This window comes from Neofelis nebulosa, chromosome 14 (assembly GCF_028018385.1).
Source record: "Neofelis nebulosa isolate mNeoNeb1 chromosome 14, mNeoNeb1.pri, whole genome shotgun sequence".
Taxonomy (NCBI): Eukaryota; Metazoa; Chordata; class Mammalia; order Carnivora; family Felidae; genus Neofelis; species Neofelis nebulosa.
Genome location: NC_080795.1, coordinates 55,396,046 through 55,410,501, shown reverse-complemented (window position 1 = coordinate 55,410,501; position 14,456 = coordinate 55,396,046). Strand labels below are relative to the sequence as shown.

General features: G+C 37.8%; 1 pseudogene; it reads left to right on the top strand.

Annotated features, from left to right (window-relative positions):
- The first annotated feature begins 7,485 nt into the window (after positions 1–7,485).
- LOC131494538 (pre-rRNA-processing protein TSR1 homolog) lies at positions 7,486–9,514 on the top strand (annotated as a pseudogene).
- Positions 9,515–14,456: the final 4,942 nt, after the last annotated feature.

Here is a 14,456-nt window from a genome sequence, read left to right as displayed (position 1 = left end):
TGGCCTATAGGCTGTAAAATGTGTTTTAAATTAGCAATCAATATTTGAGAAATTTCCATCCCTGAATAGTCAAAACAATCTTGAGAAAGAAGAAGAAAGCTGGAAGTATCATGTTGCTGGATTTCAAACTATACTACAGGGATTGGTAATCAAAACAGTATGGTACTGTCATAAAAACAGACCCACAGATCAATGAAACAGAATAGAGAGTCCAGAAATAAACCCATACTTACGTGGTCAATTAATCTATAACAAAAGAGCAAGAATGAACAATGATAAAAAGATAGTTTCTTCAATAAATGATATTGGAAAAACTTGACAGCCACGTGCAAAAGAATGAAACTGGACTACTTTCCTACACCATCTACAATCATGAACCCCAAATGGATTAAAGACCTGAATGTGAGACCTGAAACTATAAAACCCCTAGAAGCATCATAAGCAATAACTCTTTAATATAAGTCTTAGCATTATTTTTTTAGATCTGCATCCTCAGACAAGAATATCAGAAATAGACAAACTGGACTACTTCAAACTAAAAAGCTTTTTCACAGCAAAGTAAATCATCAACAAAATGAAAAAAAAACAACCTATTGAATTGGAGAAGATATTCACAAATGATATATCTGATCAGGGCTTAGCATCTAAAATACATAAAGCACTCATAGAATTCAATATCAAATAACCAAACAATTTAAAAAATGGCAGAGAACCTGAGTAGACATTTTTCCAAAGACAACATATAGATGGTCAATAGGCACATGAAAGATGTTCACCATAATTAACCTTCAGGGAAATACAAATCAAAACCAAAATGATACCACCTCACACTAGCTAGGATCAAAAAGATAAGAAATACCAAGTGTTGCCAAGGATGTGGAGAATAGGGAACTCTCATGCACTATTGGTAGGAAAATAAATTGGTACAGCCATTATGGAAAACAGTATGGGGGTTGTAAAAAAAATAGAAACACCATACCATCCAGGTATTTATCTGAAAAAATGAAAACACTAGTTTAAAAGACACATGTGCTCCTGTGTTTATTGCAACATAATTTACAACAGCCGGGATACAGAAGCAACCTAAATGTCCATTGATATATGAATGGATAAAGAAAAAATGGTGTGTGTGTATGTGTGTGTATATATATATGTGTGTGTGTGTGTGTGTGTGTGTGTGTGTATATACATATGTACATATACACATTATATATATATACATATGTGTGTATATATATATATATATATATATATATATAATGAAATCTTGCCATTTGTGACTACATGGATGGACTGGAGGGCACTGTGGTAAGTGAAACATATCTGACAAAGACAGATGCCATATATTTTCACGTATATGTGAAATCTGTATATGTGAAATGAAAGAAATGAACAAAGAAAACAAAACAGAAACAGATTCATAGATACAGAGAACAAACTGATGATTGCCACAGGAAGGCAGGGGGGATGGCTGTGAAAGGGAAGAATGAGATTAAGAGGTACAATATTTCAGTTATAAATAAATAACACATAGTGGTATAATGTACAGCATAGTAAATATAATAAATAATATTGTAACTTTGTATGGTAACAGATGGTAACCGGACTTACTGTGGTAACCATTTCATAACATATAAATGTCAAATTACTATATTGTATACCTGAAACTAATAATAATATAGTATGTTAATTCTTTATAAAGAGAAGGAAAAAATGTATTACTATTACATATCCTTGTTCATCTAGTAAAGACTTTTCTTTTTAATGCTTACTTATTTTTGAGGGGAGGGGCAGAGAGAGACAGGGAGACAGAGGATCTGAAGTGGATTCGGCAATGACAGCAGACAGCCTGATGTGGGGCTCAAACTCACGAACCATGAGATCATGACCTGAGCCTAAATTGGATGCTCAACTGACTGAGCCACCCAGGCACCCTGTAAAACCTTTTAACTTAAATTTTTTGAAAAAATTTAGTACCATTAATAGAACACAATAGGAAACAAAAATAGAAGTTGAATTACACATAAATATTTACTTAGGGGAAAAATGTGCACTTACTCCCGTGATTCTGGAATCTACTGATTTAGGAGTTTGGTTTCCAAGGGATGCTTCAAAAATACTAGTTGAAATGCATTGATTATTACTGCATTAATTGAGAAGCTGACATTGCCTCATAGTCAGTGTAGCTTCTCATACAATTAGGCCAAAAGGCTAAGAGGGATATTTATGTTGACTGGCATGATTAATACTCACTATCATAGGAATAAGTATTACATAATGGAATAAGGAATATGAATAGAACCCAGATAATCCTCTAAAGTACCCACTAGTACAGCTGCATGTAGTAGCAAATGTTACTGCAATTTCTATAGGCAGGACCACCAAAATCACAGATTCTCATTAACAAAAGTATAGATCAAAACAGTGAGTAGAAACGCCTGACAAGGTGAGGTGCTGCCTCAAAGCCAGAATTTGAAATGGGTGATTGAGGTGGTAATTTGAAAATATGTCAGTAACTTCATACTTAGTTTTAAACACGAAGGACTATAACCTTTATCCATTTTCAAATCCTTATTAGCTTTCATTTCTATATTGTAGGGAATTTTCTATCATAGAAAGGAATAAGGATGTCCCGGATAGGCTGTAATTAGATTGGATGTAAAATTTGATCAAATTTTAGGTCTTCTTTTGGAAATGGAATATTGTTTCAGTGGTGTAAGAAAATACTTGCATTATGTCACATGGAATCAATTGTTTTCCAAGTATAAAAAGAAGAATATATGCAGATGGTACAGAAAAAAGTTCGTTATAGTAGGTAATTTTCACGTATTGATTATCTATCATTTAAATACCTCTTAAATTTAGAAGGAATCCCTAATTTCATGGTGTATCCAGTGGGAGGCAAGGCCCCATCCAACATCCACACTCTGATAGTTCACAGACATATGAGGTTGGGTTTGTGAATCAGGTCTACCTTATTAAGAAAGAATCACACATTTCAAGGGAAGTTAGAGGTTTTTCAAGTTGACAGAGTTAAGGTTCCAGTGTGACATTTATAAGAGGTGGCAGGATTGAGTATCCGATGCTGAAATGCCGAGTGGCATCCATCCAATTTATTTCAGTGGCCTGTTGTCTGCTAACCAGTTACCTTGTTACTGTCATTTTTTTCAGTCTGGTTATGCAAATGCATCCTAGTAGATTTTATATCATCCCAAATGATTTTTATCCCCATGTTACATGACTGTTTTTGCAACAAACTGTAAAGAATTGGAGAGATGTCCCCTAAATTTAGAAAACAAATATACATTTGCCCTGGATGAAGATTCTGAAAGTCAACAATCTACTGAAGCAAAGAGAAAGTTGAAATGCTCAGTTTATATTTCACCATTTATGAGGTAAACATGGGTTTGGAAACTCTATGTCAAATTCATTTTAAGATATGATATAATATAGGAAGATACTATGATTGTGTATTTCTTTTCGAGTCTACCCTAAACTGTCAATACTTTATGAAATAGTTGGTAGAAGTTGCAGTAGTATATAAAACATTGAATATAGCAGGTAGATAAATACTAGAGCTGGAAAAATTTGAAAAGACTTACTATGGTTCTTTATGGAATCAAGAGCGAACTTTTCATATTCATAGTGGCCCAGAAGAGTGTATTTATCTTACTAATGTGACAGGAAATGGAAAACAGCAATGCCAGAAGATCAGATCACACACACAAAAAAAAAGTTTTTCTTTTTTGTAAAAAGAATATACAAAAAAACAATTGACTCATTTCAGTTACTTTTCCTGAGGTTCTTTGTATTCCCCATCTAACTTTTTTTTTTTTTTTAATTTGTTTTAACGTTTATTTTTGAGAGACTGAGAAAGACAGAGCACAAGCAGGGGAGGGGCAGAGAGAGAGAGGGGGATTCCGAAGCAGGTTGCAGACTCTGAGCTGTCAGCACAGAGCCTGATGGGAGACTCAAGCCCACGAACCATGAGATCATGACCTGAGCTGCAGTTGGATGCTTAACCGACTGAGCCACCCAGGTGTCCCCATCTATTCTTGATCTATAAATATTATTGTGCTCCTAGCTTACCTACAGGTCTATTTTTTATTTACACTTTGTTCCTATATGATCTCTTCTAGCTTCCTGGCTTCAGATAACATCAGTATGCCAATGCTTTCCACATCTCTCTAAATCTGAAATTTTTCCTTGAACTGCAGACTCATGTATGCAACTATACACTATTAGGTGTAGAATCACATGAAGTTGATGGCATTAGACTGTTTTTAACTTACAAAAAAAACAAAACAAAACAAAAAACACAACACAACAACAACAAAAAGCAAAGAAAGTTTTATATGGTTCAAACTAGTCAATTTCTTCACTTGGATGTCATGTAGTAATCTCATGTTTAACGTTTCCAAACGTAAGTTATGACTTCCCACTTCTTTAACTCCTTGTCAAAACTACATTTAACCCAGGCTTTCCATCTCAGTAAATGGCAAAACACTTCACTTTTTGTTCTACTTCCAACATATCCTATAGCTACTTCTTTCCTTCTCAAAGAAAAAAATTCTGTTAAACGTATTATTACATCTTATCTTGGCTACTGTTGTGTTTTAACTTGTCTGTCTCCACATAGGGCCTCTTCTAGTCACAGAAGAGAGGGTTTCTACAATGTGAATTACATTTTGCTGATCTCATGCATAACAATTAACATATCAAACTTATATAATAAATGTTGATTATTTATCATGCTGTATAAAGTCCTGCATATTTTGGGTCCAGCTGATTTTTCTGATCTCGTCCATCCAGCATCACTCTTTCTTTTTCTCATTATGCTTCATTCACACTGGTTTCTTTGTCCCCAACATACTGAGCTTGCTCTTCCTTTAGTATCTTACTGGAGCTCTCATCTCAATTTTCCTGTGGTCTCCTTCTTTTCAATTAGTTTCCAGTTCAAAAGCCACATCCTCAAAGAAGCTCCTAATAATTCTGTCTATCCAAAGTGCCTTCCTTTACATAGAGTCACTCTCTCACTCTTTTTTTTTCATAGCACATTATCTGAAATTTGCTCTAGTATTTTCACTTGTTTATTTCCTATTTTTCCCTATCCCCCCCTTACCTTCCAGAAAATAAATTACTTTACAATTGGGACATGACCTATTTGGATCGTTATTGTAAACTCTGCACAGTGTGCCAAGCATGCAGTAGTCAAGCTACAAATGTGTTGAAAGAATGAAGAAAGTGTATTCCGTGAACTGCTAAAATAGCAAGTGGAGATTATATTAATTTCTTAAGTGGGTCATGCACTGATTATTCACTGAGAACGCTTTAAAGCAATATATCTTGAACAATTATAGAAATATTAATGGCTACTTTTCAGAATATTTCATAATCTTATCATATTTTTAAGAGCATGAATTAGTCTTTATTATTGTAGATGCACTTAAAATGTACAAATCTAGATGAGTTACTGGTTAACTGCCTTAAGAAAGTGTTCAGTGTCAAGAGTTGAGTTAGGAGCACCTGGGTGGCTCAGTCAGTTAAGCAGTTAAGCAGCCAACTCTTGATTTCGGCTCAGGTCATAATCTCAGGGTTCGTGAGTCTGAGCTGCGCATCAGGCTCTGCACTGACAGTGTGGAGCCTGCTTGGGGTTCTCTGTCTCCCTCTATCTCTGCCCTTCTCCTGCTTGCTCTCTGTATCTTTCTAAAAATAAATAACTTAAAAAAATTGAGTTAAAGTTATAAAAGACATGGTGCTTATTTGGTCTTGCTTTCTAATGGTAGTATTCTGGGGTGACTCATAAAGATAAATTGCTGCATCTGGCCCCTCCCACTACAAAGAGAGAAGCATGATGTGTATTGAGAGTTTTGGATATAGTAGGCAACAAATATATCATTTGGGCTTGCTAATCCAACTCTTTTCCCATGGTTGGAAATGAGAGTCATTCCTATCATCCCTTGTGATACGCTAGTGAAGTTTATCCTTTGTGTCCTCAAGTGCCCAGAACTTTAGGCTCTGCAATAGAGTTATTAGTTCCCATGGTAGAACATTTCACCAGAAGACTCAACAATGGTTCAAATACATTAGAGCTTGCTACCTGGCCACTTTAGGTTCCTAATGACAGTGAATCTAAAAAATTAAAGAATCTTACTCTACTAGGTGAGATGTTTAGATTCAGGTTTACTGTACTCTCTTAGGAAATTCAGTTGCTACTTTACAGTAATATCACCTACAGTAATGTAGGTGATAATTTGGAATGCCTTTTAGTTCTCCTATATCCTATGCTTAAAGTTAATATAAAACTATAATAATCCAAATTTGGTAGGACTGCTAATGGCCCAGAGCCTTCAGAAATGAAGATTGGGTCTCCCCATCAGATAGGAAAACATAACCAGCCAATGTGGTAACTGAGGGCAGAGTCATGAATGGATAGGAAAAGAAGATAATTATAAATACCAGCTATGGTCATAGGAATAGATGCAGAAACAAGCACTATAATATTATATGCATTTCTTCCTTATATCAATATGAGCATATTTGGTTATATATAAAATATTTCTTTCCCTCTTCCACTCCCTTCCTGTCAAACACAAGAAGTGTTAATAGAAGGTAACCACACATCTCAAAATTTGAATTATAAGAAATCAGGGGGGATGTGGCTCAGCTAGGAGAGGAATATATTTTACACCAGGGTGGTTAAAATGATTTGTATGCTCTTTGGGAAAAGATTAGCAAGTTTTTTATTGTTATGAGGAACCGTTGCATCATTATAAAGGAAGCATCACTTTGCCATTACCTTTATTTGGAAGTTTTGTATAGTTTAAAATACTGTATGTATTGGCCCAGGTGACAAAAATTGATTATTGGGACTTTAAATTCTGTTGATTTAGCTCAGATAGAACTGTGTCCCTTCTGAATTCCCATGCCTTCATAGTTCTGGGATAAGGTTGGCCTAACCTAGAGAAATTTGCAGAAGATTTGGAAGGCAAAGTCAAACAACAGCATGTCAATGCTTAGCAAGCAAGGTTAGGTGCTGTTGCCACCCACATATCTTGTTGAGATTGTGTTGACATGCCTTGTAGGCCTGAGGGAGCAGCTACGTTGCTGATGCTTTACCTCCTGCCTGATATCTTCGTTTAGCTTCTCCAGATCCTGGAAATGGGTTTTTGTAATGTTTTATGGTCAAGTGCATCAGCATTTTTTCTGGATGTCTAATTCATCAACATTGGTAGTTTTACCTCCTAGGTTCCAGATCACTTTTGCATATTCCAGTTTGCCATTACTCTTCCCTTCACTTCATGTCACCTCCACTTTCTTCCCAAACTGGACACTGTGAGGCATTAGAAACAGCAGCAGATGCATGAGCTACAGACTTATGTAGGTTTTATCAGTACCCATAATTGCATAATGTTTCTTACTGGCTTTTGTGTCTCTGATTAAAACACACTGACCCAGGCTGACTGGGTACACATGAGTAGCAACATGGAAGCCCATCCTTCTGGCCCAGTCAAGCAGCATAATAACACTCAGAAAAGCAAGCAGCATTGAGTTCCAGGATCCATGCAGAGGGATAGCAAGGGCTGTCTAGCACCGAAAATCTTAAGCAAGAAGGTAAGATAAGAGCTCAGTAGAATAGACAGAGGCATCATGCCAGTCAGCTCTGAAAGCAGAAGAAAGAGGTCTTTCTGGCAGAGAAGAGACAGTTGGGTGGCAAGGATGACCTTCCTCATCAGGTACTGGTGGTGTCCCTGCACAACAGGATTTCCCTGCCAGAGGACTTTCACGGCTTCAGGATAAGGACACTGGAACACTACACTGAAATGAGTGAAGTAGCACCAATAGTTTTATGCTGTTATGCCCTGCATTGAAGCATCAGGAGTTTTCACAGCTGCAAGGCCAGGAATCTGCACACTGTGTTAGACATGGCTCAAGAGGCCGATTCCATCCTCTTCCTTCTTGGTTTACTAGAAGGCTGGAACAGCACTGGGGATTACTACCTTTTCTGCCTCTTTGTTCAGGGCCTTCCCGCCTATATACACCCGCTATCGATGCTGTAGCTGGTATGGAGGAAGACCTTAAGATCCTAATGAAGGCAGACCCTGATAGACACGAATCTTTGTAAACAGAGGTAATCCCAGATCCAATGGAAGCTAACCTGTCCCACTAAGGAGGAGCTGAAAGAGGCAAACTATTTCTTGAAGGAAAGTCCCAAGGTGGTAAAGAAGGTTCCCAAAGGGATATCAAATTAGCTTGTAGAATAGATTTTTGGATGAGGATGGTGGAAAGTGGTGGGGAAGATGAATATGATGACATGGGACCTGAGGATTTTATTGAAGAGGAATCTCAGGAGGAAAACAGTAAAGAGGAACAGAGGGAAGGATATGAAACTATGACTACTGGAGTAGTCTGTGACAAGAAAGTGGAGGAAGAGGCTGAGGAAGAAAATGTTGGAGAAATATAAACAAGAAAGACTGGAAGAGATGTCTCCAGATGAAGGAGATACCCACCCACCCACCCACCCCCATGACATAGCTGCAAGAATTCAATTTCAGAAATACAGAGGCCTCAAGAACTTTTGGACATCTTCATGGGATCCTGAGGAAAGCCTTCTTCAAGATTATGCTTGGAACTTTCAGTTTCAGATCTTTACTAATACTAGGAAGTGCATTTTAAAGAAATTGAGGGAAAAAGAGATTGAAGGAGCTGAGGTTGGCTGATATGTCACGCTTCATGTCTGAAGTCCGTCTCAGTGGTTCAGTACTTCAAGCAAGGAACATTCTTGATTGCATTTTCTCTACTAGCTGATGACCAGAGATGTCAGTAGTGAATCTGGCACTGAGCCGACACCCTGGCAACACTGAGCCCGTGAAAGCTAAAGAGGAGCTGATCTTCCAGGTGCGTTCAGGCACTTCTGAGCCTCACCTTTCTTCTCTGCACACTGCAGGGATAAACATAAATTTCAGAGATTCCTAACTGCTGATGTGGCTTTGGTGGTGACACTATGTGGCCCAATCACTTTTCCTTCTGCATTTGTGCTGCTTTTCAAACAGAATGACAACAGGATGCACAGCCTCATTGCCACAGGCCATCTATTGCCAGTGGATCTGGAGAGAATGGTCATCAAGAGAGCTGTTTTGAGGGGCCATCCTTTCAAAAGTTTTACTAAGCTGATGGTACTGCGTTGCATGCACTTCAACAGAGAGGACGTGTTGTGGTTCAAACCAGTGGAACAGAGAACAAAGTGGGGCCACAGGGGACATATCAAGGAGCTTTTAGGTACTTGTGGCCACATGAGTGCAGTTTTGATGGGGAGCTAAAAATCTCAGGACACAGTACTGATGAACCTCTAGAAGATGAATTAATTTTCTCCAAATGGACTTCTGATCCATATATACCAGAACCAGTACCATGGGTGAAAAGTGGGATTTGGTCAGCAGTGCCTGAGTGGACATGGAATAATGGACCATGGCTACTAGTCAGAACTTTAGGGATGGGAGCCTACAGGTTTTGACTGGGCAAAAATTGTGTTTTCTACTTTATCCTAGAGGTTTGCTGCATTTTTTTTTCAAAAGGCCTTTCTTAGCCTTGACATGTGCCTCAGGGAACTATGGATGTTTTTCTATTGCCACTTAAGTTAAAAAAATAACCTACTAAATATCACTAAAACATCTACTTTCCATTAGGATTTTGAAAGCTGTTTAAGGAGAGAAGAGAAAAAGCTGAAGTAACCAGGAAACAAAATTTCCAGGTGTTTACAGACACCGAATCCCCTCTGATCTGTGTACACTAAACAGAAACAGATTGACAAGGAGCTGGTTTTTCATCCTGCTTCACCCAGGTTAGGGAGGTTAGGTCTACATTTGCACCGCCCTGAGGACAATACAAATGTGTTTTTTTTCCTTCTGGAGACTGAACATGCTGGGGCGGGACAGCAGCCACCACAGTTCGACAAGCAGATCCATCCTCTCTCATACTGCCAGTAGGCTGGGCTGCATACTGTTGGAATGGCAGGGAGGAAGAACTGGTGAACTGGAAGAAGGGGAAAGAGCCTCACTGGTTGGCCTTTACAATTAAAGGGCAGATGGGGTTATATGCTCAGTCTGAATTTGCTTCTTGTCATATGTATGTGCCTGCCATTGAAGGGCAAGGATTTTTTTTTTCCATCCTAACTCTGCTTCTGCTGTTGAGAGATTTGTCTTAATACACCTGGGATACCCGCCCACCTTTATTCTCTCAGCACGCTGCAGCAGATAAACATAAATTTCAGAGATTCCTGACTACTGACATGCCCTTGGTGGTGACAATATATGGCCCAATCACTTTTCTTCCTGCCTCTGTGCCACTGTTCAAACAGAATAGCAATGGCATGCACAGCCTTATTGTCTCAGGTAATCCATTATTGTCAGTGGATCCAGACAGAATGGTCACCAAGAGAGTTGTTCTGAGTGATTGAACCTGTGGCATGGACTACCTTTGTGAGGATGGTCCAGAGAAGAGGACTGTGAAGAGGCACTGGGGTTAGGTCCTTTTTGGTAGATAATTGTGAGATTCCAGGAATCCAAAAGTGATCTAAAATGGTAAGTGTGTTGGCACATTCTTTGTCTCCGCAGATTCCCACTTAGAGGAAACGGTACAGCCAGAAGAAGGCCAGATTAGAACCATTTAAAATATGTATCTCAGGGCAGGAAATTGTGTGTGTACGTGTGTGTGTGTGTGTGTGTGTGTGCACGCGTGCATGTGTGTGTGCATACATGTGCATGTGTGTGTGTGTGTGCATGTCTTAGAACAATTATAGTTTGAGAACTAGCCAGGAGGCCATGATGGCTGGAGTGGAGTGAGCAAGAAAGAATGTGGTAGAATAGTCAGAAAAAAGTAGGAGCTAGATCACAATTGTCAGTGGTTCTCAAGAGCACTGGAGGATTTTTTAAAAAATACTCTTGCTTCAGAAATTCCTATTCAGTTGATCTGGGCTAAGCTCCAGGGACAGACAATTTAAAAAGTAGCCTAGATTACTCAAATGAAGTCATATATATTGAAAACCATATATTTAAGCACTTTGGCTTTCCCTCTGAGATAGGAAGCTAGTGGAGAATTTTGAGCAGAAGAGTGCCATAATGTGATTTGCATTTCAAAAGGAAAGGAATATAGGAGATGGAGAATAGTCTCTAGAGAGCATTTAGGAGATACAGAGAGATCAGTTAGGAGGTTACTAAAAGAATGCAAGAAAGAGATAATGGTGCTTTGGACCAAAATGGTATCACTAATAGACATCTACATGATGGTCATACAGAAGTCTGGATGTCAGTAAAGGTATAGATGTGTAAATTTTGCCATGTACAAGATTTATGCATAGAATAAATTTTGAACGGGTTTATACAATATCAGCTTTTCAATAGCAAAGTCTGTAAAAACATAACAAAAAGACCAATTGTCTCTTCACTTGTTTATAAATGTTAATAATAGACAAAATAACCCTTGAGATATTATTAAAAAATGATAACTCATATGTATGCTACTTTTTTTAGTGTTTACTTTTGAGAGAGAGAGAGAGAGAGACAGTGTGAGTGGGGGTGGGGGAGGGGCAAAGAGAGAGGGGGACATAGAACTCAAAGTGAGCTCCAGGCTCTGACCTGTCAGCACAGAGCCTGACACAGGGCTCAAACTCACAAACCATGAGATCATGACCTTAGCCAAAGTCAGATGCTTAACCGACTGAGCCACCCAGGTGCTCCTGTACGCTACTCTTTATAACAGGTCTAGATGCATTATAACGCAATAATCACTATTTAAATTACTGGCTAAAAACACATAATACATACAGCAGAGCCTCAAATGGTTCCTCACTGTCTAGTTTACAACATAACTAATTTTTGAGCATTATTAATGACAAAAATAACATAGTAAAACAGATTGTTTTCCAGATGGCAACTGACTTGCACTCTTTCCAAAACCATGGATAAGTTAGTAAAAAACCTAATTTTTAGATAAATTTACTTGAAGCCATTTTTGCAGTAAACATTAAGAATACCATTAACTTTTAAGGATGTATCATAAGAAAAAGTATGTACTCATTACCTTGAGAAGAGAACTAGAGCAGGAGGGAGAATTTAGAGAGGAAGTATGGAAAGAAGCAATGTTGAGGTATAACGTTATTTTTTAAGTGCAATGACTGATATTGTAAAACCATAGATGTGTTTCTCTATCTGGAAAAATACCCAAATATATAATATGGAACATTTAACTCCATGCTTTTATAAGCCTATATATGATGTTATATTTTAATCTCCTCATATTACTCCATTGGTAAGAGACAGATTCCTGCCCTAGGGTTATAGAGATGACGAAACACATGACACTTGAGTCTGGACAGATAGGACTGACAGCAGTGTATCAGTCACATATATTCACAGTCTCATGGAAGACACTCCACGCCATGCAGGGCCATGTGGTAGTTGCACATGGGAATGGAGTGAACAGCCGGGGCTGTGGGAAGTGGGCTGCATAGTATCAAGAGAGAGGAGTGCCCCTCGCTCCTTAAGAGGATGTGATTAGCTTATTTGCATAATTCTGTGAACAGACAGGGAACTGAAACCCACTACATAGAGATAAGCAGACACTATACCTGGTCTCTGAGTAAAGGAAGTTTGTTAGGCTACATGACCTTATCTGTGGTTGTAGATGGAGTGGGAAACTTATGTTTACGACTTTGAGGCTCTCTCCATATTATCACATGTTAAGGCAGCATGTGATTTTAGTTTTAGGCCTCATCCTGTAAGCTAAGAGAAGATACCAATATGTATTATCTTTGGGACTTCTTCTATGTCCTTCTAAAAGAACATGCTTCTGGTAGCCACACATGGAACAGACATGCGGTTGAACTGCCCAGACAGAGAAACCCATGAATAAGAAATGTGTATATCTGACTTTGTGCATGTGTAATCATTTACTACTCAACAGAAACTAATATGGTAGTCAATAAAAAATTTTTGACATGTATTGTGAAAAATCATAAGAACAATCTGTGAACACACATGAATTTCTGATCGTGTGCATTTAATTTTTCTGAGAAGTGAACATTTCTAAGGCTTACTCTCTCTAAGATGAGTAAGCCCCACACTGTTACACTCTCCTTGTTACACCTTATTTTTCTTAGCGTATGGATATAGTTTAAGTCATTAAATTTCAGTGATTTGTATACTGCTTTTAAGTTTAACAAAACCTGTCTGTATATCTAAACAAACATTTCTTAAAGCTTTGTGTTGATTCTTTAGGGTAGTTCTTATATTTATATGTCAAGGTTCTCCAGAGAAGAATAATTGGTTCACATGATTATGAGGGTGAGCACATCCCCAGATCTGCAGGATGGGTTAGCAACCTGGAGACCTAGGAATGCTGATGATTTAGTTCTAATCCGAAAGCTGTCAGGTTCCAGATACAAGAACTGATGTTGCAATTTGAGTCCAAAAGCAGGGAGAAGAAAAAGGCAGTGTTTCAGTTCAAAGGCAGTCAAGCAGAAAGAATGATCTCTTACTCAGGGAAAGGTCAACTTTTCGTTCTATTCAAGCCTTGAACTGATTTGGTGAGGCCTACCGCACTAAGGAGAACAATTTACTTTACTCAGTCTACCAATCTAAATGTTAATTTCTTCCAAAAACACTCTCAGAGACACATTAAGAATAATGTTCAGGGGCACCTGAGTGGCTCAGTCAGTTAAGTGTCAGACTTCAGCTTAGGTCATTATCTCACAGTCTGTGGGTTCAAGCCCCATGTTGGGCTCTGTGCTGACAGCTTGGAGCCTGGAGCCCCCCTCGGATTCTGTGTCTCCCTCTGTTTCTCTGTCCATCCCTCGCTCACACTCTGTTTCTCTCTCTCTCAAAAAATAAATAAACATTACAAAAAAATAAAATAAAATGACATCAATTTTATCTTCCAAATATTGTAAAAAAAAAAAAAAAAGAATAATGTTTGGCCAAATATCTGGGCATCCCTTCAATTTGACACATAAAATTGGTTACCATTAATTATGTATACCAAAACCTACTTGAAACATTTCTCAGTGTATCACATTGATATAGGAGTAATGGTGGATTAGTGTACAATCCAAGTGCATTCAGAAGGCAGATAAAATAAAAATTACATATTTGTAAGTTCCTGAATCACAAACTATAGTTAATATATAAGAAACTAGAAATAGAACTGAATAGTTTAAATTTTGCTTGTTCATTATAGCCATTGATTCATTTTGCCAAATTATGTATTATCAAAAGTGATATAATGATTTCTTTTGGTGTTACAGTTTATCTTTAAGAACTTTATTTTGCATCTATTAAGATCAATTGACCTTAAAATAATATATCATAGGAAAGAAAAAAGATTGGATTTTAAAAACAATAAATAAATAGGCTAAATTAAAATATAGCTTATAGAAGACATACAGATGGCCAACAAATACA